Genomic DNA, 26,551 nt, shown 5'->3' on the forward strand with positions numbered 1-26,551 from the left:
GATATTTATTTATTTATAATGCTGCCAAATATGTGAGAGAAACCATTGTGTGTCTAAATCTAGTACCTAATTAAAAAATATTATATGTGATTAAATTATACACAGTATTAAATTGCTCTTTGGAAATGGAAAAGTGGCATACGTGCCTTATTTTGTTACAGCAATATTAGTAAAGTCTGTAAAACATGTAGCAAAGTGCATATAACAGAAGATATTATTAGGGCTTGTTTTTGTGTATAGGACTGATCATTAAAAGGAAATTTTTCTTTCATGGTTTAGAAAACACGCAATTTTTAACAACTTTCTGATTTACTTATATTATCTATTTTACATCATTCTCTTGATATTCTTTGCTGAAAAGCATATCTAGATAGGATCAGAAGCTGCTGATTGGTGGCTGCACATAGATGCCTCGTGTGATTGGCTCACCCATGAGCATTGCTATTGCTTAAACAAAGGATATCTAAAGAATGAAGCAAATTAGATAATAGAAGTAAATTTGAATGTTTAAAACTGTATTTTCTATCTGAATAATGAAAGAAAAAATGTGGGTTTAATGTCCCTTTAACACACATATTTAAAGCAAATTAACTAATAGAATACAAAAAAAAGGAAATTCTGATTTTAAAATGGGATCCACAATTCACACTGCTGATCTACATAAACAATAAAATGTTACCTTGTTACTCGTCACTATTTACTAGGTAATAAATGCAACTTGAATATTCATATTACCACAGCAAAAAACATATTTAAATAATCCCCTTCATTATTACATTTCATGTAAGCACACATTAAATTAGTTGTTTTAGAATAATGTAACATGCATCCCCTATGTAATGCCTTTCAAAAGCAAGCACTGTAAAACCTACCTTCCTCTTTTAAGCAGGCAAGGACACTGGAAACACAACACATTCTTTTATAATAGTATTCCAGATGATTGCAAGAGATTGAGTCAGCTATAGGGAACTTCCCACAAGGCTTACAGATCTAGCTTTTGCCATCATAAAACAGCTACTAAGCTGGTCCCTATGAAGGCTGGAGATTGACAGTAAATATAAAAATATAAATAGTAGTATGTGAAAGGGTGGGAAGCTTTATAGACTAATTAATTATCTGTTCTCTTTAGATTTGGAATATGTTCATACACATTTTAAGGCATGTGCATGACTGATGCAATACAGTGAAATAAATATATATTACAAATCCATTACATAGACATCTGAGGAAGAGGGAGACCCCGAAAACATTTTGACACTATCGTACATGCAGATAAATTTACCATTACAAATAAAATAAAGCACAGGTCCAGAATTAATAAGGTTTACTTAAATTTACCATACCTTTAACAAGTTTGCATAAAAATAGACTGTCTAAGAAGTGTTAAATGCTGGTTGTGATTTACAGTATTATTAATTAGGGTTTCAACTCAGATTTGGAATGCTATGTTAAATACTTTCCGGGGGTGTCAAACACAATTTTAGCCAAGTAAAGTTTTAAAAGAAAACATAATTAATGCTTACCTGATAAATTTATTTCTCATGTGATGTATTGAGTCCACGGATTCATCCTTACTTGTGGAATATTCTCCTTCCCTACAGGAAGTGGCAAAGAGAGCACCCACAGCAGAGCTGTCTATATAGCTCCTCCCTTAGCTCCACCCCCCAGTCATTCGACCGAAGGCTAGGAAGGAAAAGGAGAAACTATAGGGTGCAGTGGTGACTGAAAGTTTTAAAATAAAAATATATATATACCTGTCTTTAAAAACAGGGCGGGCCGTGGACTCGATACATCACAAGAGAAATAAATTTATCAGGTAAGCATAAATTATGTTTTTGTAAGATGTATCGAGTCCACGGATTCATCCTTACTTGTGGGATACCAATACCAAAGCTTTAGGACACGGATGAAGGGAGGGACAAGACAGGGACCTTAAACGGAAGGCACCACTGCTTGTAGAACATTTCTCCCAAAAATAGCCTCCAAAGAAGCAAAAGTATCCAATTTGTAAAATTTGGAAAAAGTATGAAGCGAAGACCAAGTTGCCGCCTTACAAATCTGTTCAACAGAAGCCTCATTTTTAAAAGCCCATGTGGAAGCCACAGCTCTAGTAGAATGAGCAGTAATTATTTCAGGAGGCTGCTGTCCAGCAGTCTCATAGGCCAAACGGATGATGCTTTTCAGCCAAAAGGAGAGGTAGCCGTAGCCCTTTGACCTCTCCGTTTAACAGAATAAACAACAAACAATGAAGATGTTTGACGGAAATCTTTAGTTGTTTGTAAATAAAACTTTAAAGCACGAACCACATCAAGATTGTGTAACAGACGTTCCTTCTTTGATGAAGGATTAGGACACAGAGAAGGAACAACAATCTCTTGATTGATATTCTTATTAGAAACAACCTTAGGAAGAAACCCAGGTTTGGTACGCAAAACCACCTTATCTGCATGGAAAACAAGGTAAGGGAAACCACATTGTAAAGCAGATAGCTCAGAAACTCTTTGAGCCGAAGAGATAGCTACTAAAAACAAAACTTTCCAAGATAGAAGCTTAATATCTATGGAATGTATAGGTTCAAACGGAACCCCTTGAAGAACTTGAAGGACTAAGTTTAGGCTCCAAGGCGGAGCAACAGGCTTAAATACAGGCTTAATTCTGCCAGCAGGATTAAATTCGGGATGGGATGTCAAACTGTTTGTTGATATCTAATGAGTTTTTGTTTTTTGTTTTTTTACATCATGTGTAATATATATTTTTTTATTCTTTTATGTTATGTGATATCGTGTGATATTATATGAAGGAATAACACTTTGGGATAAAAATATAGACATCCCATGTTATATGTTTATGTTTATATCTTTGGCAAGCAATTGTTTGTTACTAATGTATGTTTCTTTAAATTGCAGTCACCTTACACATGTCCTACTATTAACATAACCTGTGCTTAACAAATGATTTGATTGGATTAACAGAAATGGGTGTTTTTTTTTTGCACCTTTAAAAAGCACAGATTTATGGGTAATAGGTTATGGTAGTCACTGAGGAAGTATGTCATATATGAAACGCGTATGACCAAACTATAACAGCCTGTCTGTAATGCTAAATCTGCCTTAAATCTAAATACAGACTTTCTTTTGCATCAACCTAGTGTGGATTTACAATTTTTACATTTGCCGTATACCGTATGCCGAGTGCATTGGATGTTGTTGCTGTTTGGAAGCAGTGGTGGATTGTTTCCTGCTATTTGCACCGGCGTAGCTGACAGCTTTGGGCTACGTCATCGTGACGCTAGTTGGAGTCCCAAGAGGGGTGTGTCGTTACGTGAAGAGCCGACGGCCACACACAGAGCGGATGTCTGAGCGCTCCCACGTTGTGTAATACTTAATTCTTACCAAAGCCTGACTAAATGCTTGAACATCTGGGACATCTGCCAGACGTTTGTGTAGTAGAATAGACAAAGCAGATATTTGCCCTTTTAGGGAACTAGCTGATAATCCCTTCTCCAAACCTTCTTGGAGAAAAGACAATATTCTAGGAAACCTTTGGATTCACACCAATAAAGATATTTGCGCCAAATCTTATGATCTTCCTGGTGACAGGCTTTCTAGCCTGAATCAGGGTTTTAATGACTGACTCAGAGAAACCACGCTTTGATAGAATCAGGTGTTCAATCTCCAAGCAGTCAGACGCAGAGAAATTAGATTTGGATGCGTGAACAGACCTTGGATTAGAAGGTCCCGCCTCATTGGCAGAGTCCACGGTGGAACCGAGGACATGTCCACTAGGTCTGCATACCAAGTCCTGCGTGGCCACGCAGGTGCTATCAGAATCACCAAAGCTCTCTCCTGCTTGATTCTGGCAACCAGACGTGGGAGGAGAGGAAACGGTGGAAATACATAGGCCAGATTGAAGGACCAAGGCACTGCTAGAGCATCTATCAGTACAGCCTTGGGATCCCGAAACCTGGACCCGTAACAAGGAAGTTTGGCATTCTGATGGGACGCCATCAGATCCAATTCTGGGGTGCCCCATAGCTGAATCAGCTGGGCAAATACCTCCGGATGGAGTTCCCACTCCCCCGGATGAAAAGTCTGACGACTTAGGAAATCCGCCTCCCAGTTCTCTACTCCTGGGATGTGGATTGCTGACAGATGGCAAGAGTGATCCTCTGCCCATCGGATTATTTTGGTTACCTCCATCATCGCTAGAGAACTCCTTGTTCCTCCTTGATGATTGATATAAGCTACAGGTCGTGATGTTGTCCGACTGAAACCTGATGAATTTGGCCGCAGCAAGCTGAGGCCACGCCTGAAGCGCATTGAATATCGCTCTCAGTTCTAGAATGTTTATCGGAAGAAGAGATTCCTCCCGAGACCATAAGCCCTGTGCTTTCAGGGAGTTCCAGACTGCACCCCAGCCTAGCATCTGTCGTTACAATGAGCCACTCTGGCTTGTTGAAGTACATTCCCTGAGACAGGTGGTCCTGAGACAACCACCAGAGAAGAGAATCTCTGGTCTCCTGGTCCAGATGCAGTTGAGATAAATCTGCATAATCCCCATTCCACTGTTTGAGCATGCATAGTTGCAGTGGTCTGAGGTGTAGATGGCAAAAGGAACTATGTCCATTGCCGCTACCATGAGTCCAATTACCTCCATACACTGAGCCACTGATGGCCGAGGAATGGAATGAAGAGCTCGGCAAGTGGTTAAGAGTTTTGATTTTCTGACCTCAGTCAGAAATATTTTAATTTCTACCGAATCTATCAGAGTCCCTAGAAAGGAAACTCCTGTAAGAGGGAAGAGAGAACTTTTTTTTTTTTTTATGTTCACCTTCCACCCGTGAGATCTCAGAAAAGCCAACACGATGTCCTTGTGAGACTTGGCTAGCTGGAAAGTCGACACCTGAATTAAGATGTCGTCTAGATAAGGCGCCACTGCTATGCCCTGTGGTCGTAGAACCGCCAGAAGGGACCCTAGCACCTTTGTGAAAATTCTATGAGCCGTGGCCAACCCGAAGGGAAGGGCCACAAACTGGTAATGCCTGTTTAGAAAGGCGAATCTGAGAAATTGATGATGATTTCTGTGAATAGGGATGTGTAGATACGCATCCTTTAAGTCCTCCTAGATCAGAGGTAGAATAGTCCGAATAGTCTCCATCTTGAATGATGGAACTTTGAGGAACTTGTTTAGAATTTTGAAATCCAAGATTGGTCTGAAAGTTCCCTCTTTTTTGGGAACCACAAACAGGTTTGAGTAAAACCCTAGCCACTGATCCTCTTTTAGGACTGGGCGGACCACCCCCATGGTATGTAGGTCTTCTGCACAGCGTAAGAACGCCTCTCTCTTTGTCTGGTTTACAGACAATCGAGAAATTTGAAATCTCCCCCTTGGAAGGGAGTCTGAATTCCAGAAGATATCCCTGGGACACAATCTCTAAAGCCCAGGGATCGTGAATATCTCTTGCCCAAGCCTGAGCGAAGAGAGAGAGTCTGCCCCCTACTAGATCCGGTCACAGATCGGGGGCTACCCCTTCATGCTGTCTTAGAGGCAGCTGCAGGCTTCTTGGCCTGTTTACCATTGTTCCAAACCTGGTTAGGTCTCCAGACTGACTTGGATTGGGCAAAATTCCCCTCTTGCTTTGCAGCAGAGGAAGCTGAAGCGGGACCACTTTTAAAGTTCCGAAAGGAACGAAAATTATTTTGTTTGGTCCTCATCTTATTTGATCTATCCTGAGGGAGGGCATGACCTTTCCCTCCAGTGATGTCTGAAATAATCTCTTTCAGTTCAGGCCCGAATAGGGTCTTTCCTTTGAAAGGGATGTTCAAAAGTTTAGATTTAGATGACACATCAGCAGACCAGGACTTAAGCCATAACGCCCTGCGTGCTAAAATAGCAAAACCTGAATTCTTTGCCGCTAATTTAGCCAGTTGAAATGCGGCATCTGTAATAAAAGAATTAGCCAACTTAATTCTGTCCATAATCTCCTCTAATGGAGTCTCCATCTGAAGAGCCTCAAACCAGAAAGCAGCTGCAGTAGTTACAGGAACAATGCACGCAATAGGTTGGAGAGAAAAACGCTGATGAACAAAAATTTTCTTCAGGAGACCCTCTAATTTTTTATCCATAGGATCTTTGAAAGCACAACTGTCTTCGATAGGTATAGTTGTACGCTTAGACAGAGTAGAAATAGCTCCCTCCACCTTAGGAACTGTCTGCCACGAGTCCCGCATGGTGTCAGATATGGGAAACATTTACTTAAAAACAGGAGGGGGAGTGAACGGAATACCTGGTCTATCCCACTCCTTAGTAATAATATTCACAATCCTCTTAGGGACTGGAAAAAATCATTGTAAACAGGAACCTCTAAGTATTTATCCATTGTACACAATTTCTCTGGAACCACTATAGGGTCACAATCACCTAGAGTCGCTAATACCTCCCTGAGCAATAAGCGGAGGTGTTCAAGCTTAAATTTAAAGGCCGTCATATCAGAATCTGTCTGAGGGAGCGTCTTTCCTGAATCCGAAATTTATCCCTCAGAGAACAAATCCCTCACCCCTACTTCAGAGCATTGTGAGGGCATATCAGATACGGCTACTAAAGCGTCAGACGGCTGAGCATTTTTCCTAAACCCAGAGCTGTCCCGCTCTCCTTGTAAACCAGGCAGTTTAGATAAAACCTCTGTGAGGGTTGTATTCATAACTGTGGCCATGTCTTGTAAAGTAAAAGAATTTGACGCACTAGAGGTACTTGGCGTCACTTGTGCGGGCGTTACTGGTTGTGACACTTGGGGAGAGCTAGATGGCGAACCCTCATTTACTTCTAACTGAGAATCATCTATTGCTCTATTTTTAAGTGCTAATATATGTTCTTTATAGTTTATAGACATATCAGTACAATTGGGACACATTCTAAGAGGGGGTTCCGCAATGGCTTCCAAACATATTGAACAAGGATTTTCCTTGGTATCAGACATGTTTAACAGGCTAGTAATGTAACAAGCAAGCTTGGAAAACACTGTATCAAAGTAAATAACACTTAGAATTAAAATGGTACTGTGCCTTTAAGAGAAAAAAAAAGCTTCACAAATTCTGCAAAACAGTGTAAAAAAGCAGTAAACTTAATGACATTTTTACAGTAGCATCATAAAGAATTAGTAACTTTGCACAGCTATGCAAATAAACAATTAACCCCTTAATGGCAAAACCGGATTGAAAAAAAAACCGTCAAAACCAGTAAAAAAACTTTCAGCACCTTGCCACAGCTCTGCTGTGGCTCCTACCTGCCCTTCAGAATGATTTGTGGGGAAAAAAAACTTCTTTTACAGCCCTCAAACACAGCAGAAACCTCTGGAGAAGCAGTTAGATGTCTCTGAGGAAAAGAAACTGCGCAACTGAGGTGCGAAAATAGGCCCCTCCCACCTCACTCGATGTTTTGAGGCCTATCAGAAAAACACCAGAGTGTCTCTTAATTAACCATGTGGGTTAAAAAAAAAAAAAAACAAGCCACAATGACCCCTTTAGTCGCTTAAAAAAAAACCGTTATAATTGCATCATTTACTGAATAAACCAAAACGTTTTTTCCTAACAGTGTCACCAGTAACTAATGAGCCCTTCATGCAAGCTGAAATTCCTATCCAAGTGTCTGAATACAGCTTACCCTTCCCTCATGGGAATATTGCCAGCCTTTTCTAGAATTAACACAGTCTGTTTAGAAAAATATAGACTGAACATACCTCATATGCAGCTTAGCATGCAAACCGTTCCCCCAACTGAAGTTTTCCTGTACTCTTCAGCCCTTGTGAGAACAGCAGTGGATCTTAGTTACAAAGTGCTAAGATCATCATCCTCCTTGCAGGAATCTTCATCCCTTTTCTGCCAGAGAGTAAATAGTAAACAACGGTACCATTTAAAATAACAAACTTTTGCTTGAGAAATAAAAAAACTAACATTTTTGTCACCACACTCGCTCTGCCCTTCCTAGTACTTAGAGTAGGCAAAGAGAATGACTGGGGGGTGGAGCTATATAGACAGCTCTGCTGTGGGTGCTCTCTTTGCCACTTCCTGTAGGGAAGGAGAATATTCCACAAGTAAGGATGAATCCGTGGACTCGATACATCTTACAAGAGAAAATATATTAGTCATGCCTACAGTCAAAACTGCTGCAACGATTTCCACAAAATTTTCCAGGGAGGAAAATTTTATCTATCACATAATTTATGGCTTGAATAGATTCAGAGATATTAAAGGGACACTGAACCCAAATTTTTTCTTTCGTGATACAGATAGAGCATGCAATTTTAAGCAACTTTTTAATTTACTCCTATTATCATTTTTTCTTCGTTCTCTTGCTATCTTTATTTGAAAAAGAAGGCATCTAAGCTTTTTTTCTTGGTTCAGTACTCTGGACAGCACTTTTTTATTGGTGGATGAATTTATCCACCAATCAGCAAGGACAACCCAGGTTGTTCACCAAAAATGGGCCGGCATCTAAACTTACATTCTTGCATTTCAAATAAAGTTACCAAGAGAAAATTTGATAATAGGAGTAAATTAGAAAATTGCTTAACATTTCATGCTCTATATCTGAATCACGAAATAAAAAAAATTGGGTTCAGTGTCCCTTTAAGTATCAATTTCCATAGTCTGAAACTGTGTTATCGAATTGTCTACAGTTCATACAGCCAGTTTTGGGGGTTTTGAGTTAGAAATAAATAAATAAATAATAAAAATAAAACAGCAGCAGTGTGACTGGGATGAGACTGGGGGCTGCAAGTTTCATTATTTTAAAATATGACATTTGTAGCCAAAAATTGAAACATAGATAATTGTGTTACAATCTATACTATAATTGTGTTTGTAATGTCTGTCGCCGTCGGCAGTTGCGCACGCATCCTCAATGGAATGTTGGCAGCGAGGACAAAAGAACTCACCTGGATGCAGTGAAGCACCCTGCCATTTTCAGAATCCACCGGGATGCAGCGAAGTCAAACGGAGCATTACAAAAGCAAAAACTAAATCGCCCACATTAAAAGTATTTAAAAAAAAAAAAAAAAAAAAAAAAACACTAACAGCCCGCATCAAGTATTAAAAAAAACAACAACAAAAAAACCACAGCCCGCACGAAATATAACAAAAAGAAAAAAAAATCCTACACGAAGTATTAACTCCTAAACAGCAAAACCTCCACATTGCTATACCTAATTTCCCTATTAACCCCTAAACCCCCACATCGCAATAAACCTATTTTCCCTATTAACTCTTAAACCGCAAAACCCCCACATCGCAATAAACCTATTTACCCTATTTATTCATTCCTAAACCACAATAAACCTAATTAACCCTTTAAACCGCCAAAAAACAAAACGCTAATAACTATCTAAATAACTAAGTACCCTAACCTAACACCCCCTCTAACCTAACACTCCATTAAATATACATACAGGTAGCCCTCAGTTTACGCCGGGGTTAGGTTCCAGAAGGAATGGTTGTAAATCGAAACCGTTGTAAATTGAAATGCAGTTTATAATATAAGTCAATGGGAAATTAAGGCGTTAGGTTCCAGGCCCCTCTCAAAATTGTCATAAGTAACACCGAATAAATTATTTTTAAAGCTTTGAAATTAAGACTTTAAATTCTAAACAGCATTATAAACCTAATAAAATAATCACACAACAGACTTCACTTACATTTTTCGGCAAACAGTTCTTTCTATGCATTCCAATCTGGACTGATTTATAGACAGGAAGATCTTGTTCCTTTGAAATCTGCTTGATAGCTCATGTCTGGTTAAACCGATTGATTTCAGCTTGCTTGGCTTGCATATCTTTGCCGCAACACAAGCGGACAGCTACACCTACTGGCTATTTTAATCAATCAGTTCACTGCTTCTCAATGCTTTTCAATAACAGTCACATGACTGGAAAAAAAGGTTGTTATTCTGAAACGGTGCATATATATATATATATATATATATATATATATATATATATATATATCTCAAGAAACATGCAGAAAGAAAGTGGAAACAAAGTATACTTATTTCCAAGAAAGACAGGGATTTCAGCACTCTTTTTAAGGAATAGAATAAATAATCAGCTTAAAAATTTAAAGTGAACAATTGCAATCAAGTCTCATGACACTATGTAGCCCCCAAGTCTAGGGATAAATAAATGTGGTAACTCAGTATGTAATATGGGCAAAATATTAAGAAAAAAGCCTCTTGATCAATCTTTACAAATATTAGAGTAAAGTATAGAACTAAACCTGACTGGTCAGAGTGTACCCTAGTACCGACAGAAACATAAAGATCAATTTTCAGCAAGTCAACAGAATGTATTTCGATAAGCCACACCCAGCTGCACACATAACCTTCACTAACCGTTGTGAAGGTATACCCTGGGCAGTTCACTTTAAAGGGATCTAGGTTATCAACAATATACTGCTTTTCATAGGCAGCAAGTCAAAACATATACAATGTGTTAAAATTGCACATAAAAGTGGGTTGGTCACAAGCCATGCATGAGGCCAAGCATAACAGATATAGGAAGTGAAATTTTTAATCGAATAGTAGGTTGCACAACTACACCCAGCTGCTACCAGAACCAATAAAAAATGAGTACAAGAGGTATACCCTGGGCAGATGTCTAAAAAGAGGGATCTAAGTTGTGCAAACGAGTATTCAGCACCAAGCAAACAAAGTCAGAGAGGCATAGAACAAACAACCTCAACATACACACATAATAGAAATATGTTAGTGCAAAAAGCCAGCAACGGAAGCAAATATTATATCAAGTCCATGCAGCACAGACCCTTTAAGATATTATCATTCCTTATGGAACCTTGAAGACTCCGTGGCTTTTAAAAGTGTTGCGGTTTAAATGTTTCACGTACAGTCTATGAAAAGATCTCCAGAGATTGACTGTCGTAAAGTTGGTGCTCAGTATGTAATAAGTTGCTGCTTAATGCAAACATGTAAAGTAAAAGTCAAGTAATGTGTAGCTTCCACATACTACACCTTCGATATCCTGTTACGACTATACGATCCTGCTTGGACACCCACAACTTATTCAAGTTCCTGCAGTGGAAATGACTTGTTCCAATGCCGCTGCAATTTCACAGCAGATTCAAGTAATGCTGAAGTCGGTACTCCGGAACACCTGTAGGGTCAGCTGATGCCGACGCGTGTTTCACCACCTCGTCATTAGTGAGGTGGGGCTTCTTCAGGGCGGATATTGCTGGTTGAAAAAGCATGCCTTTTATAGCATTGTGAATACTGCGCCCCTACTGAGAGGTGAATTATAGTGCATATGCCTTTTAGTTGTATGCTATTTCTTAATACAAACGTCAAGGTAAAACATAATCAATACATATCTTAAAGACACATTGCCAATGGGAAACCAGTGCAGAACATATAGTGTAAGCAATAAAACAACAACATAAAACCAATTTCTTTGTTTAAGAGGCTTTTCTAATGGCATTTAAATATTATGAGTCTAGAAATAGCTGTCATGATCCTGATGATATCTAGGTATGTCCTAAGTTCTAATAATAGTTAGAAGGTAATTACTGGAAAGAGAGAGTACTGTTTTGCTTGAATATATATATATATATATATATATATATATATATATATATATATATATATATATATATATATATATATATATATATATATATATATATATCATATACACACATAGTGGATATAAAAAGTCTACACACCCCTGTTAAAATGTCAGGTTTCTGTGATGCAAAAAAATGAGACAACGATAAATCATTTCAGAATTTTTCCACCTTTAATGTGACCTATAAACTGTACAACTCAATTGAAAAACAAACTGAAATCTTTTAGGAGGAGGGAAGAAAACAAAAAACTAAAATAATGTGGTTGCATATAACTAGGGATGTAGCTGTGTTCAGAATTAAGCATCACATTCAAAATCATATTAAATAGGAGTCAGCATACACCTGCCATCATTTAAAGTGCCTCTGATTAACCCCAAATAAAGTTCAGCTGCTCTAGTTGGTCTTTCCTGAAATTTTCTTAGCGCATCCCACAGAAAAAGCCATGATCCACAGAGAGCTTCCAAAGCATCAGAGGGATCTCATTGTTAAAAGGTATCAGTCAGGAGAAGGGTACAAAAGAATTCCCAAGGCATTAGATATACCATGGAACACAGTGAAGACAGTCATCATCAAGTGAAGAAAATATGGCACAACAGTGACATTACCAAGAACCAGATGTCCCTCCAAAATTAATGAAAAGACGAGAAGAAAACTGGTCTGGGAGGCTACCAAGAGGCCTACAGAAACATTAAAGGAGCTGCAGGAATATCTCGCATATACTGGCTGTGTGGTACATGTGACAACAATCTCACATATTCTTCATATATCTGGGCTAAAGGGGTAGAGTGGCAAGACGAAAGCTTTTTCTTACGAAGAAAAACATCCAAGCCAGGCTACATTTTGCAAAAACACATCTGAAGTCTCCCAAAATCATGTGGGAAAAGGTGTTATGGTCTGATGAAACCAAGGTTGAACTTTTTGGCCATAATTCCAAAAGATATGTTTGGCGCAAAAACAACACTGCACATCACCAAAAGAACACCATACCCACAGTGAAGCATGGTGGTGGCAGCATCATGCTTTGGGGCTGTTTTTCTTCAGCTGGAACTTGGGCCTTAGTTAAGCTTGAGGGAATTATGAACAGTTCCAAATACCAGTCAATATTGGCACAACACCTTCAGGCTTCTGTTAGAAAGCTGAACATGAAGAGGAACTTCATCTTTCAACATGACAACGACCCAAAGTATACATCCAAATCAACAAAGGAATGGCTTCACCAGAAGAAGACTAAAGTTTTGGAATGGCCCAGCCAGAGCCCAGACCTGAATCCGATTGAAAATCTGTGGGGTGATCTGAAGAGGGCTGTGCACAGGAGATGCCCTTGCAATCTCACAGATTTGGAGTGTTTTTGCAAAGAAGAGTGGGCAAAACTTGCCAAGTCAAAATGTGCCATGCTGATAGACTCATACCCAAAAAGACTGAGTGCTGTAATAAAATCAAAAGGTGCTTCAACAAAGTATTAGTTAAAGGGTGTGCACACTTATGCAACCATATTTTATTTTTATATTTTTTCTTCCCTCTACCTAAAACATTTCAGTTTGTTTTTCAATTAAGTTGTACAGTTTATAGGTCACATTAACCCCTTAACGACCGAGGACGTGCAGGGTACGTCCTCAAAAAAAAAGGCAGTTAACGCCTGAGAACGAACCCTGCACGTCCTCGGTGTGGAAAGCAGCTGGAAGCGATCCTGCTCGCTTCCAGCTGCTTTCCGGTTATTGCAGTGATGCCTCGATATGGAGGCATCCTGCAATAACCTTTTGAAGCCTTCCGATGCAAAGAGAGCCACTCTGTGGCCCTCTCTGCACCGGAGATCGGTGACTTACTCCGTTGGTGGGTGGGAGCAGGACCGGGAGGCGGGTGGCGGCCATCGATGGCCCTGGTTGATGCGGAGGGGGGCGGGATCGTGGGCGGCGATGTCAGGGCGCGCGCACGGAGAGGCGGGGGCGGGAGCGTGCACGGGGAGGGAGCGGGTGGGAACCGCTACACTACAGAAATATTTTTTGTAGAAGTGGGGGAAAAGGGGGATATTATTTAAAATTTAGCAAGATCGGGTAGCAAGATCGGTGTGGTGGGATGTTAGTCTGTGGGGGGGAAGCTACACTACAGAAAAAAAAAAAAAAAAAAAATAATAAAACCCTTTTTTTTGTTGCAAACTGGGTACTGGCAGACAGCTGCCAGTACCCAAGATGGCCCCCAATAAGGCAGAGAGGGGGGTTAGAGAGCTGTTTTGGGGGGGGATCAGGGAGGTTGGGGCTAAGGGGGGATCCTACATAGCAGCATATGTAAATATGCTCAATTTTTTTAAAAGAATATTCAAAGATGCCTTTTATTTTAGTACTGGCAGACTTTCTGCCAGTACTTAAGATGGCGGGGACAATTGTGGGGTGGGGGAGGGAAGGGAGCGGTTTGGGAGGGATCAGGGGGTGTGATGTGTCAGGTGGGAGTCTGATCTCTACACTAAAACTAAAATTAACCCTGCAAGCTCCCTACAAACTACCTAATTAACCCCTTCACTGCTAGCCATAATACACGTGTGATGTGCAGCAGCATTTAACGGCCTTCTTATTACCAAAAAGCAACACCAAAACCATGTATGTCTGCTATTTCTGAACAAAGGGGATCCCAGAGAAGCATTTACAAACATTTGTGCCATAATTGCACAAGCTGTTTGTAAATAATTTCAGTGAGAAACCTAAAATTGTGAAAAAATTTACGTTTTTTTTTAATTTGATCGCATTTGGCGGTGAAATGGTGGCATGAAATATACCAAAATGGGCCTAGATCAATACTTGGGGTTGTCTACTACACTACACTACAGCTAAAACTAACCCTAGAAGCTCCCTACATACGCCCTAATTAACCCATTCACTGCTAGGCATAATACACATGTGGTGCGCAGTGGCATTTAGCAGCCTTCTAATTACCAAAAAGCAACGCCAAAGCCATACATGTCTGCTATTTCTAAAGAAAGGGGATCCCAGAGAAGCATTTACAATCATTTATGCCATAATTGCATAAGTTGTTTGTAAATAATTTCAGTGAGAAACCTAAAGTTTGTGAAAAAATTTGTGAAAAAGTGAACAATTTTCTTTATTTGATCACATTTGGCGGTGAAATGGTGGCATGAAATATGCCAAAATGGGTCTAGATCAATACTTTAGGATGTCTTCTAAAAAAAAATATAATACAGGTATTCCTGACAGATATCAGGGTTTCAATGTAACTAGCGCTAATTTTGATAAAAAATGGTTTGGAAATAGCAAAGTGCTACTTGTATTTATGGCCCTATAACTTACAAAAAAAGCAAAGAACATGTAAACATTAGGTATTTCTAAACTCAGGATAACATTTTCAAACTATTTAGCATGGGTGTTTTTTGGTGGTTGTAGATATGTAACAGATTTTGGGGGTCAAAGTGAGAAAAGGTGTGTTTTTTTTCCATTTTTTCCTCATATTTTATAATTTTTTTTATAGTAAATGATAAGATATGATGAAAATAATGGTATCTTTAGAAAGACCATTTAATGGCAAGAAAAATGGTATATAATATGTGTGGGTACAGTAAATGAGTAAGAGGAAAATTACAGCTAAACACAAACACCGCAAAAATTTAAAAATAGCCTTGGTCCCAAACGGACAGAAAATGTAAAAGTGCTGTGGTCATTAAGGGGTTAAAGGTAGAAAAGTTCTGAAATAATTTATCTTTGTCTCATTTTTTTACATCACAGAAACCTGCCATTTTAACAGGGGTGTGTAGACTTTTTATAGTGTGTATATATATATATATATATATATATATATATATATATATATATATATATATATATATATATATATATATATATATATATATATACACACACACACATATATATATATATATGCAGCGTTTCTAAATAAAGTGTTGCTATAACTAACATTATATTATAATATATATATTTGCTACGAGATAGAGATGATAGAGATAGAGATGATAGAGATAGAGATGATAGAGATAGAGATGATAGAGATAGAGATAGAGATGATAGAGATAGAGATAGAGATGATAGAGATAGAGATAGAGATGATAGAGATAGAGATAGAGATAGAGATGATAGAGATAGAGATGATAGAGATAGAGATAGAGATAGAGATGATAGAGATAGAGATAGAGATAGAGATGATAGAGATAGAGATAGAGATAGAGATGATAGAGATAGAGATAATAGAGATAGAGATAGAGATAGAGATGATAGAGATAGAGATAATAGAGATAGAGATAGAGATAGAGATGATAGAGATAGAGATGATAGAGATAGAGATAGAGATGATAGAGATAGAGATAGAGATGATAGAGATAGAGATAGAGATGATAGAGATAGAGATATAGAGATAGAGATGATAGAGATAGAGATGATAGAGATAGAGATAGAGATGATAGAGATGATAGAGATAGAGATAGAGATGATAGAGATGATAGAGATAGAGATAATGATAGAGATAATAGAGATGATAGAGATAGAGAAAAAAAAGAGGAGAGAGAGAGCAAAAAAAGAGGAGAGAGAGAGCAAAAAAAGAGGAAAGAGAGAGAGAGCAAAAAAAGAGGAAAGAGAAAGAGAGCAAAAAAAGAGGAAAGAGAAAGAGAGCAAAAAAAGAGGAAAGAGAAAGAGAGCAAAAAAAGAGGAAAGAGAGAGAGAGCCAAAAAAAGAGGAAAGAGAGAGAGAGCCAAAAAAAGAGGAAAGAGAGAGAGAGCCAAAAAAAGAGGAAAGAGAGAGAGCCAAAAAAAGAGGAAAGAGAGAGAGCCAAAAAAGAGGAAAGAGAGAGAGTCAAAAAAGAGGAAAGAGAGAGCCAAAAAGAGGAAAGAGAGAGCCAAAAAGAGGAAAGAGAGAGCCAAAGAGGAAAGAGAGCCAAAGAGGAAAGAGAGCCAAAAGAGGGGAGAGAGCCAAAAGAGGGGAGAGAGCAAAAGAGGGGAGAGAGCAAAAGAGGGGAGAGAGCAAAAGAGGAGAGAGAGCAAAAGAAAGGAGGGAGAGAGCCAAAGAGGGGGGAGAACAAAAGAGGGGGGAGAGAGAGAGAGCCAAAGAGGGGGGAGAGAGCCAAATAGAGGGGGGAGAGAGCCAAATAGAGGGGGGAGAGAGCCAAATAGAGGGGGGAGAGAGCCAAATAGAGGGGGGAGAGAGCCAAATAGAGGGGGGAGAGGAGAGAGCCAAATAGAGGGGGGGGGGGGGGGGAGAGAGCCAAATAGAGGGGGGGGGGGAGAGCGAAATAGAGGGGGGGGGGGAGAGCCAAATAGAGGGGGGGGGAGCCAAAGAGGGGGGTGGAGAGCGCAAAGGAGAGGGTCGAGAGAAAGCACTCTTTAGTACTAGGGTATATATATATATATATATATATATATATATATATATATATATACACATATACATATATATATATATATATATATATACACACATATATACACATATACACTAAAAGTTATAAAAGTTTGTGTTTTGCTATTGCTGTAGCTTCAGAATATATATAAAAAAAATAAACATTTAAAAAACATGCCCCCTAAAAAGAAAGTTATCTTTAGAAGAACAATTTGCTGCTAAAAAGAGACAAAATGAGAGATAGGATAAATAAAAATAAAAAATGGGCCCATTTAAGGGAATCAAAAACAGTTCAGAAAAGAAAAGAGAGCAAATGTGACAGAAAAACAGAGACATAAAGAACAAAAAAATGCTTATGCTCATAGAAAAGCACGTTCAGAAAATGAACAATCAGAAACACAAAAACAGCTTAGCATAAGCAATATAGAAAGGGAACATAAAAGGAAACAGTGCAAGTTATGTAAAAAGTCATCATACAAATTTGGCAAAACACACTCAACATATTGCAGCACTTGCGAGATATGATGATTTATTTGATCATCATAACTGTGGAGAGCTAAATGTAATATGCAGCAACTGTGATGCATTTTGCAAAAGAGCAGCCATTAGACAAATTATTTAGTCAATGCTGCAGCAAAGGAAAAGTAAATATTGAAGCTATTAAAGTTGCTCCTTTAATAGAAAGTTTAATGACAGGAAGTCATAAACATTCAAAAAAATTTTACAAAAATATTAGATCTTTTAATAATTCATTAGCATTTGCTTCAATGGGGACGAATATTGCTCCTCCTCCCGGTTATGGCCCTTACTGTTTTAGAATTAATGGACAATTATATCACAGAACTGGATCACTACATCCTTCCAATAAGGATAATAGAAAGTTTTCACAACTGTATATTCTTGATCCAGATGAGGCTGCACAACAGTGCTTTAAGATTGATGAAAATATAAATTGCAACCCTAAATTAAATTATTCCAAGGTAGTCCCTGAAACATTGTACAGAATTAAGATGCCATGGCTATTGTAAGAAAGTATGGGAAGCTTGATTTTTTTATAACTATGACATGTAACCCAAAATGGTCTTAAATTGTTTTAAATCTGAAAGAAGGTCAAGCAGTTGAATTTTGACCTGATTTAGTGGCAAGAGTTTTTCATTTAAAACTCCAAGAACGGGGGGCGGAGCCAACTCTCAAACAGAGCAGACGTGTGCTAGATTAGCTCCTGCTATAAAGTTTGTAAAAATGCATTAAAATTGGCAACGTTTAATGTGAAAAGGTGATGCTGATGCATCTGAAGCCTACGGACAACCAGGATTGACAGCTGTACGAATCCCAGGTGATAACACACTAGAACGCCAACTTTTAAAACTACCGCCTGGGTTCTCAGCCGTTGCGATGGCCACGAGGTAGCAGCGACTGTTGGCCTTGGTGACGCAGCCAGATGTATGTGGGATTCTCTACTACATAACCAACTATGGAAGGCTTCTATATGCAGGTGCTGGCACTGTTTGACGACTTTGCAGAGAAGATACACCACAGTCATGGCAACCTAGTACCTACCAGCAGACCTGAGTCACTTATGGATGTTACTGCGATTGGTGTAATGGCGGATGACAGACCCAACAGAGAACACGGGCATTCTTGACGGGGCAGATTCTATGCTGGAGTTCATAGAGGAGGACGGGAGTCCTCCCGTGATATTACAGATTGAAGTCCCTTACGTAAGCGGACAGCAGTTGGAGAGAGCATTTGTGACAACTAGGTTGGAGCACAGAAGGGAGACTGACATACCAAGCCTATTTGTGTCTGCTTGATCTCCTGCTGTCCTAAATTTGGATCCTACGACAGTGTTGAATTGCTCTGTGCCGAGCGACCAAATAGATCTCTACACCTCTAAGCTACCAACCGCTCTGTTCCACCACTATAGACGCCACTATCCCTTTGCTTCCACAAGACCGGACGTTCAGACCAGAAGCGCTTGTTACCCGTCACCTCCTTTAAATATACCATCCATGAAAGGGGACTAGGATAAATATACTTTTACAGTCACAAACTCTGCTTCTGTGATCTTCGGAATAGGATACCCACGGGTGGAGACTTTGGTTATAGAACACTTTATCTCGGGTAAAACAAACTTTCATTACTGCTACCTACTTTCATACCTACGCAGAGTTCTCTGCAATCTCATTCACCAAAGTCTGGTGCTATTCGTCATTTTACTGAATTTATCTCTCTCCCTCCATATGACACACTATACCCTCATGTTTATAGGTTTATTTTTTAAAGTTCACGGTTTTGTAGCGTCTTGCATCATTTTCTGCCTATTACTTTTACTTTACTAGGATAGTATAAAGGCCGGTATATTTATACTGACGGACAATATCTTATTATCAGTACACTATGATGTATAATGCCATACACTGTTTGGAGGCACGGCTCTTGCTCCACAGACAAATGTCTGAAAAGTCTATGCGTGGCCTGGCTTTAAAATGCTGTCTTCAAGGTTGACCCTGCAACACAATCTTATTAAGTTTTATAGTACACACAGAATGTTTTAAGATAGTTCTTCTGTTTTAATATATTATTGGTTCTGGTCCAGAGAGTACTAGCTCCAACGCATCACCCTAAAATGTTTCTTTCCTTTTACAGCAGCTCCCCTGTTTACTGAGATGGACACTGTCTTTAGCCATGAATAATATATACATTTTACTGTTAAGGCTCCCACTTACTTCAAAAAGCATGGATGGCTGGTCTAATTGTTATACATGTATCTTTACCCAGGTGAATTTATTTTAGCTAAAAATGCATTGCTGACTTACTCAAACTTTATAGTATTACTTTGGGGCTAGAATTGTTATGTATGCAGGTTCAAGCCAAAGAATATTTCATCACTAGGACCTATCTAATCTCGTAAATGATCTACCTGTCTCTGGGTATAGGGCCCATGCCCAAGGGACGGGGTCTAACTGCTCAAGATAGTGGGATTTACATCTTACTGTAGTTTGATATCCGTACACTCGCATCTTGGCTCTTAATTAATATAGGTCTACACAGATTTTATTTGCTCCAGGCCTGCAGACCCTTCCTTTTTGTAGTTTTAGTTAGTTTAGCTCTATGGTATTGTAACTATCAACATAAATGTCAGCTCTAAACACCTTTGGATAGCCATCACTGGGGGGTACAATTTACATTTAATAACCACTGGACAGCACTTTGTCTTAATTAGCATTTGTCTTATCATCCTGTATTCTATTATGTTTAAACTGTCTTAAATACTTATTTAGTGGCCCGCAGAGTCTGTCACAGGTGGTGCTGTTTTTGACATTTGTGTATCTTAGTTATCCTCATACTAGCGCTTATGGTTATCCTTTTCCTTTAGTGTGAGATTTATTGTAAACTATTTATTATTTTGCTACTGTACGTGCTGTTCATTTGTGGAGCACTGCTTTATAGTGAGTCCATAACCACACCGCTACCGTGGGCTGGACCCATGATATCGCTATACCTTGAGGTCTCCTAACACATAGCACCTGGACTGAGTTTAATACCTACCAAACTTATATAATCACCTCCCCCCCCTATAATAAGCCTCCTAGATTAGGAGGATTAAATAGGCGGCTTATCTTGCCTATGCCGCACCTTCAGTTTTCAATATGATCTGCAAATTGAGTAAATGCTCTTAAAATCAATGCTACTGTTCATTATATTCCCTCTAAGGATAATTAATGCATATTGGGGTCCTTTAGTGGCCCAAGATGACATGAGAGGGACTAATATAATATCTTAACTTATATTACATTATAATCTATCTTATTATTCAAAAAGAGGTTACAACTTTGCTTGTATATTATTTTAAACTGTGTTATTCAATATTTTACAGGAAATCGGTCAAATGTATTGCTTTGCACAATGTCCATGTACTTTATTTCAATGCTTCAATCTCAGTGAACATGTTACTGAATAGATATATCACATGTATATCTAATCTTTGTAGTGAATAATAACCTCAATAAAAATTATAAAAAAAAACAAAAAAAAAAAACCTTCAAGAACTTCTTGATGATAACACAAAGAAACATGTTTTGGGTAAACCAGCTGCCAAAGTTCATGTAATTGAATTTCAAAAACGTGGGTTACCTCATGCACATATTTTGCTTATATTATGTGCACACGATAAGCGTAAAAATGCATAAGTTATTGATAGCTTTATTTGTGCTGAAATACCCGACATTGAAGTCAATCCACTGTTACATGCAATTGTTACCAAACACATGATACATGGGCCCTGCGGGGAGCATAATCTAAGATCTCCATGTATGGTTGATGGGGTTTGCTCTAAGCAATTTCAAAAATCTTTCCAAGAAGAAACTTTAAACAATGTAGATGGTTATCCACATTACAAGAGAAGCAAAAAAAGTCTTTCAATTGAAATAAATGGTAAAAAAATAGATAACTCTTGGGTTGTACCATATAACCCATACTTGACATTAAAATACAACTGCCATATTAATATTGAAAACTGTGCTTCTATAAAAAATGTAAAGTGCATTTTTAAATGTAATTATAAAGGGCATGACTGCGCAAAGCATGGCGGCTTTTTGGCTTTCATATGCACCATCAATCGCATACGATTGTGCGATTACAAGTTTACCTTCCTGGAGAACAGTCAGTATATTTTACAGAAGACAATATTGAAACTAACACATTATAGAGACACAACTTTGACTGCTTGGTTTAAATTAAAAAGATAGAAAAAATAAGAGGGCGCTAAAGCTAAGATCCCACCACACTTAGTCAAAAATAATAAAAACAACAGATGGCAAATAAATAACTTTACAATTTTAAATACAGTTCATATAACAATGATAAGAAAAAGGGACGTCTCCCTTAATAAAAATAAAAAATACAAATAAACTGGATTACCACCTTTAAGAAGATAAAAAACATAATTTATGTAAGAACTTACCTGATAAATTCATTTCTTTCATATTAACAAGAGTCCATGAGCTAGTGACGTATGGGATATACATTCCTACCAGGAGGGGCAAAGTTTCCCAAACCTTAAAATGCCTATAAATACACCCCTCACCACACCCACAAATCAGTTTAACGAATAGCCAAGAAGTGGGGTGATAAGAAAAAAAGTGCGAAGCATATAAAATAAGGAATTGGAATAATTGTGCTTTATACAAAAAAATCATAACCACCCCAAAAAAAGGGTGGGCCTCATGGACTCTTGTTAATATGAAAGAAATGAATTTATCAGGTAAGTTCTTACATAAATTATGTTTTCTTTCATGTAATTAACAAGAGTCCATGAGCTAGTGACGTATGGGATAATGACTACCCAAGATGTGGATCTTTCCACACAAGAGTCACTAGAGAGGGAGGGATAAAATAAAGACAGCCAATTCCTGCTGAAAATAATCCACACCCAAAATAAAGTTTAATGAAAAACCTAAGCAGAAGATTCAAACTGAAACCGCTGCCTGAAGAACTTTTCTACCAAAAATTGCTTCAGAAGAAGAAAATACATCAAAATGGTAGAATTTAGTAAAAGTATGCAAAGAGGACCAAGTTGCTGCTTTGCAGATCTGGTCAACCGAAGCTTCATTCCTAAACGCCCAGGAAGTAGATACTGACCTAGTAGAATGAGCTGTAATTCTCTGAGGCGGAATTTTACCCGACTCAACATAGGCAAGATGAATTAAAGATTTCAACCAAGATGCCAAAGAAATGGCAGAAGCTTTCTGGCCTTTCCTAGAACCGGAAAAGATAACAAATAGACTAGAAGTCTTACAGAAAGATTTCGTAGCTTCAACATAATATTTCAAAGCTCTAACAACATCCAAAGAATGCAACGATTTCTCCTTAGAATTCTTAGGATTAGGACATAATGAAGGAACCACAATTTCTCTACTAATGTTGTTGGAATTCACAACTTTAGGTAAAAATTCAAAAGAAGTTCGCAACACCGCCTTATCCTGATGAAAAATCAGAAAAGGAGACTCACAAGAAAGAGCAGATAATTCAGAAACTCTTCTAGCAGAAGAGATGGCCAAAAGGAACAAAACTTTCCAAGAAAGTAATTTAATGTCCAATGAATGCATAGGTTCAAACGGAGGAGCTTGAAGAGCTCCCAGAACCAAATTCAAACTCCAAGGAGGAGAAATTGACTTAATGACAGGTTTTATACGAACCAAAGCTTGTACAAAACAATGAATATCAGGAAGAATAGCAATCTTTCTGTGAAAAAGAACAGAAAGAGCAGAGATTTGTCCTTTCAAAGAACTTGCGGACAAACCCTTATCCAAACCATCCTGAAGAAATTGTAAAATTCTCGGTATTCTAAAAGAATGCCAAGAAAAATGATGAGAAAGACACCAAGAAATATAAGTCTTCCAGACTCTATAATATATCTCTCTGGATATAGATGTACGAGCCTGTAACATAGTATTAATCACAGAGTCAGAGAAACCTCTTTGACCAAGAATCAAGCGTTCAATCTCCATACCTTTAAATTTAAGGATTTCAGATCCTGATGGAAAAAAGGACCTTGAGACAAAAGGTCTGGTCTTAACGGAAGAGTCCACGGTTGGCAAGAGGCCATCCGGACAAGATCCGCATACCAAAACCTGTGAGGCCATGCCGGAGCTACCAGCAGAACAAACGAGCATTCCTTCAGAATCTTGGAGATTACTCTTGGAAGAAGAACTAGAGGCGGAAAGATATAGGCAGGATGATACTTCCAAGGAAGTGAAAATGCATCCACTGCCTCCGCCTGAGGATCCCGGGATCTGGACAGATACCTGGGAAGTTTCTTGTTTAGATGAGAAGCCATCAGAACTATTTCTGGAAGTTCCCACATTTGAACAATCTGAAGAAATACCTCTGGGTGAAGAGACCATTCGCCCGGATGCAACGTTTGGCGACTGAGATAATCCGCTTTCCAATTGTCCATACCTGGGATATAAACCGCAGAGATTAGACAGGAGCTGGATTCCGCCCAAACCAAAATTCGAGATACTTCTTTCATAGCCAGAGGACTGTGAGTCCCTCCTTGATGATTGATGTATGCCACAGTTGTGACAATGTCTTATCTGAAAACAATGAACAACTCTCTCTTCAGAAGAGACCAAGACTGAAGAGCTCTGAAAATTGCACGGGGTTCCAAAATATTGATCGGAAATCTCACCTCCTGAGATTCCCAAACCCCTTGTGCCGTCAGATACCCCCACACAGCTCCCCAACCTGTAAGACTCGTATCTGTTGAGATTATAGTCCAGGTCGGAAGAACAAAGAAGCCCCCTGAACTAAACGATGGTGATCTGTCCACCATGTCAGAGAGTGTCGTAAAATCGGTTTAAAGATATTAATTGAGTTATCTTTGAGTAATCCCTGCACCATTGGTTCAGCATACAGAGCTGAAGAGGTCGCATGTGAAAACGAGCAAAGGAGATCGCATCTGATGCGGCAGACCTAAGATCCAACATTTCCATGCATAAGGCTACCAAAGGGAATGATTGTGACTGAAGGTTTTGACAAGCTGATATCAATGTTAAACTTCTCTTGTCTGACAAGGACAGAGTCATAGACACTGAATTTATCTAGAAACCTAAAAAGGTTACCCTCGTCTGAGGAATCAATAAACTGATTGGTAAATTGATCCTCCAACCATGAACTTGAAGAAACAACACAAGTCGATTCGTATGAGATTCTTCGAAAATGAGAAGACTGAGCAAGTACCAAGATATCGTCCAAATAAGGAAATACCAAAACCCTATTCTCTGATTACAGAAAGAAGGGCACCGAGAACCTTTGAAAAAAATTCTTGGAACTGAGGCTAGACCAAATAGTAGAGCCACAAAACTGGTAATGCTTGTCTAAAAAGAGAATCTCAGACACTAAAAGTGATCTGGATGAATCGGAATATGCAGATACACATCCTGTAAATCTATTGTAGACATATAATGCCCTTGCTAAACAAAAGGCAGGATAGACCTACAGTAACCATCTTGAATGTTGGTATCCTAACATAACGATTCAATAATGATAGATCCATAACTGGTCTGAAGGAATTGACCTTCTTTGGTACAATGAAGAGATAAAATAAAACCCCAGCCCCTGTTCCAGAACTGGAACTGGCATAAATACTCCAGCCAACTCTAGATCTGAAACACATTTCAGAAATGCTGAGCCTTGCTGTGTCAATTGGGACACGGGAAAGAAAAGAATCTCTTAGCAGGAGGCCTTAACTTGAAGCCAATTCTGTACCTTCCTGAAACAATGTTTCTGAAACCAGAGATTAAGAACGGAATTGATCCAAATTTCTTTGAAGAAAACGTAATCTGCCCTATACCAGCTGAGCTGGAATAAGGGCCGCACCTTCATAGGTACTTAAGAGCTGGCTATAGGATTCTATAAGGCTTGGATATATTCCAAACTGGAAATAGTTTCCAAACTGATACCGCTCCTGAGGATGAAGGATCAGGCTTTTGTTCCTTGTTGTGAGGAAAGGAACGAAATGATTATTTACCCTGGAAAGAAGGGAAAGCAAAGTTGACTTAGAAGACATGTCAGCATTCCAAGTTTAATCCATAAAGCTTTTCTAGCTAAAATAGCTAGAGACATATACCTGACATCAACTCTAATGATATCAAAAGATGGTATCACCAATAAAATTATTAGCATGTTATAGAATAATAATAATGCTATAAAATTATGATCTGTTACTTGTTGCGCTAAAGCATCTAACCAAAAAGTTGAAGCTGCAGCAACATCCGCTAAAAATATAGCAGGTCTAAGAAGATTACCTGAACATAAGTAAGCTTTTCTTAGAAAGGATTCAATTTTCCTATCTAAAGGATCCTTAAATGAAGTACTATCTGCCATAGGAATAGTAGTACATTAGCAGGAGTAGAGACAGCCCCATAACCTTAGGGATTTTTGTCCCAACAAACTCTAATCTGTCAGATGGCACAGGATATAATTTGCTTAAACGTCTAGAAGGAGTAAATAAATTACCCAAATTATTCCATTCCCTGGAAATTACTTCAGAAATAGCATCAGGGAGATAAAACACTTCTGGAATAACTACAGGAGATTTAAAAACCTTATTTAAACGTTTACATTTAGTATCAAGAGGACCAGTATCCTCTATTTCTAATGCAAATAACACTTCTTTAAGTAAAGAACGAATAAATTCCATCTTGAACAAATACAAAGATTTATCAGCATCAACCTCTGAGACAGAAACCTCTGAACCAGAAGAACCATTATCAGTATCAGAATGATGATGTTCATTTAAAAATTCATCTGAAAAAAAGAGAAGTTTTAAAAGACTTTTATGTATACTAGAAGGAGAAATAACAGACATAGCCTTCTTAATGGATTTAAAAAATAAAATCTCTTATGTTATCAGGAACACTCTGAAAATTAGATGTTGACGGACAGCAACAGGTAATGTAACAGTACTAAAGGAAATTTTATCTGCATTAATAAGTTTGACATGACATGCAATACAAATAACAGCTGGAGAAACAGATACCAAAAGTTTATAGCAGACTTAGCTTGGTA

The 26,551-nt window shown here is 38.5% G+C and overlaps 1 protein-coding gene across 1 annotated transcript in view; it reads right to left on the reverse strand.

Annotated features, from left to right (window-relative positions):
• The window catches only part of EIF5B (eukaryotic translation initiation factor 5B), a 411,763-nt gene that overhangs the window by 367,241 nt on the left and 17,971 nt on the right, over positions 1-26,551 (reverse strand). The gene's annotated exons all lie outside the window — the stretch shown is intronic.

This window comes from Bombina bombina, chromosome 3 (genome assembly GCF_027579735.1).
Source record: "Bombina bombina isolate aBomBom1 chromosome 3, aBomBom1.pri, whole genome shotgun sequence".
Classification (NCBI taxonomy): Eukaryota; Metazoa; Chordata; class Amphibia; order Anura; family Bombinatoridae; genus Bombina; species Bombina bombina.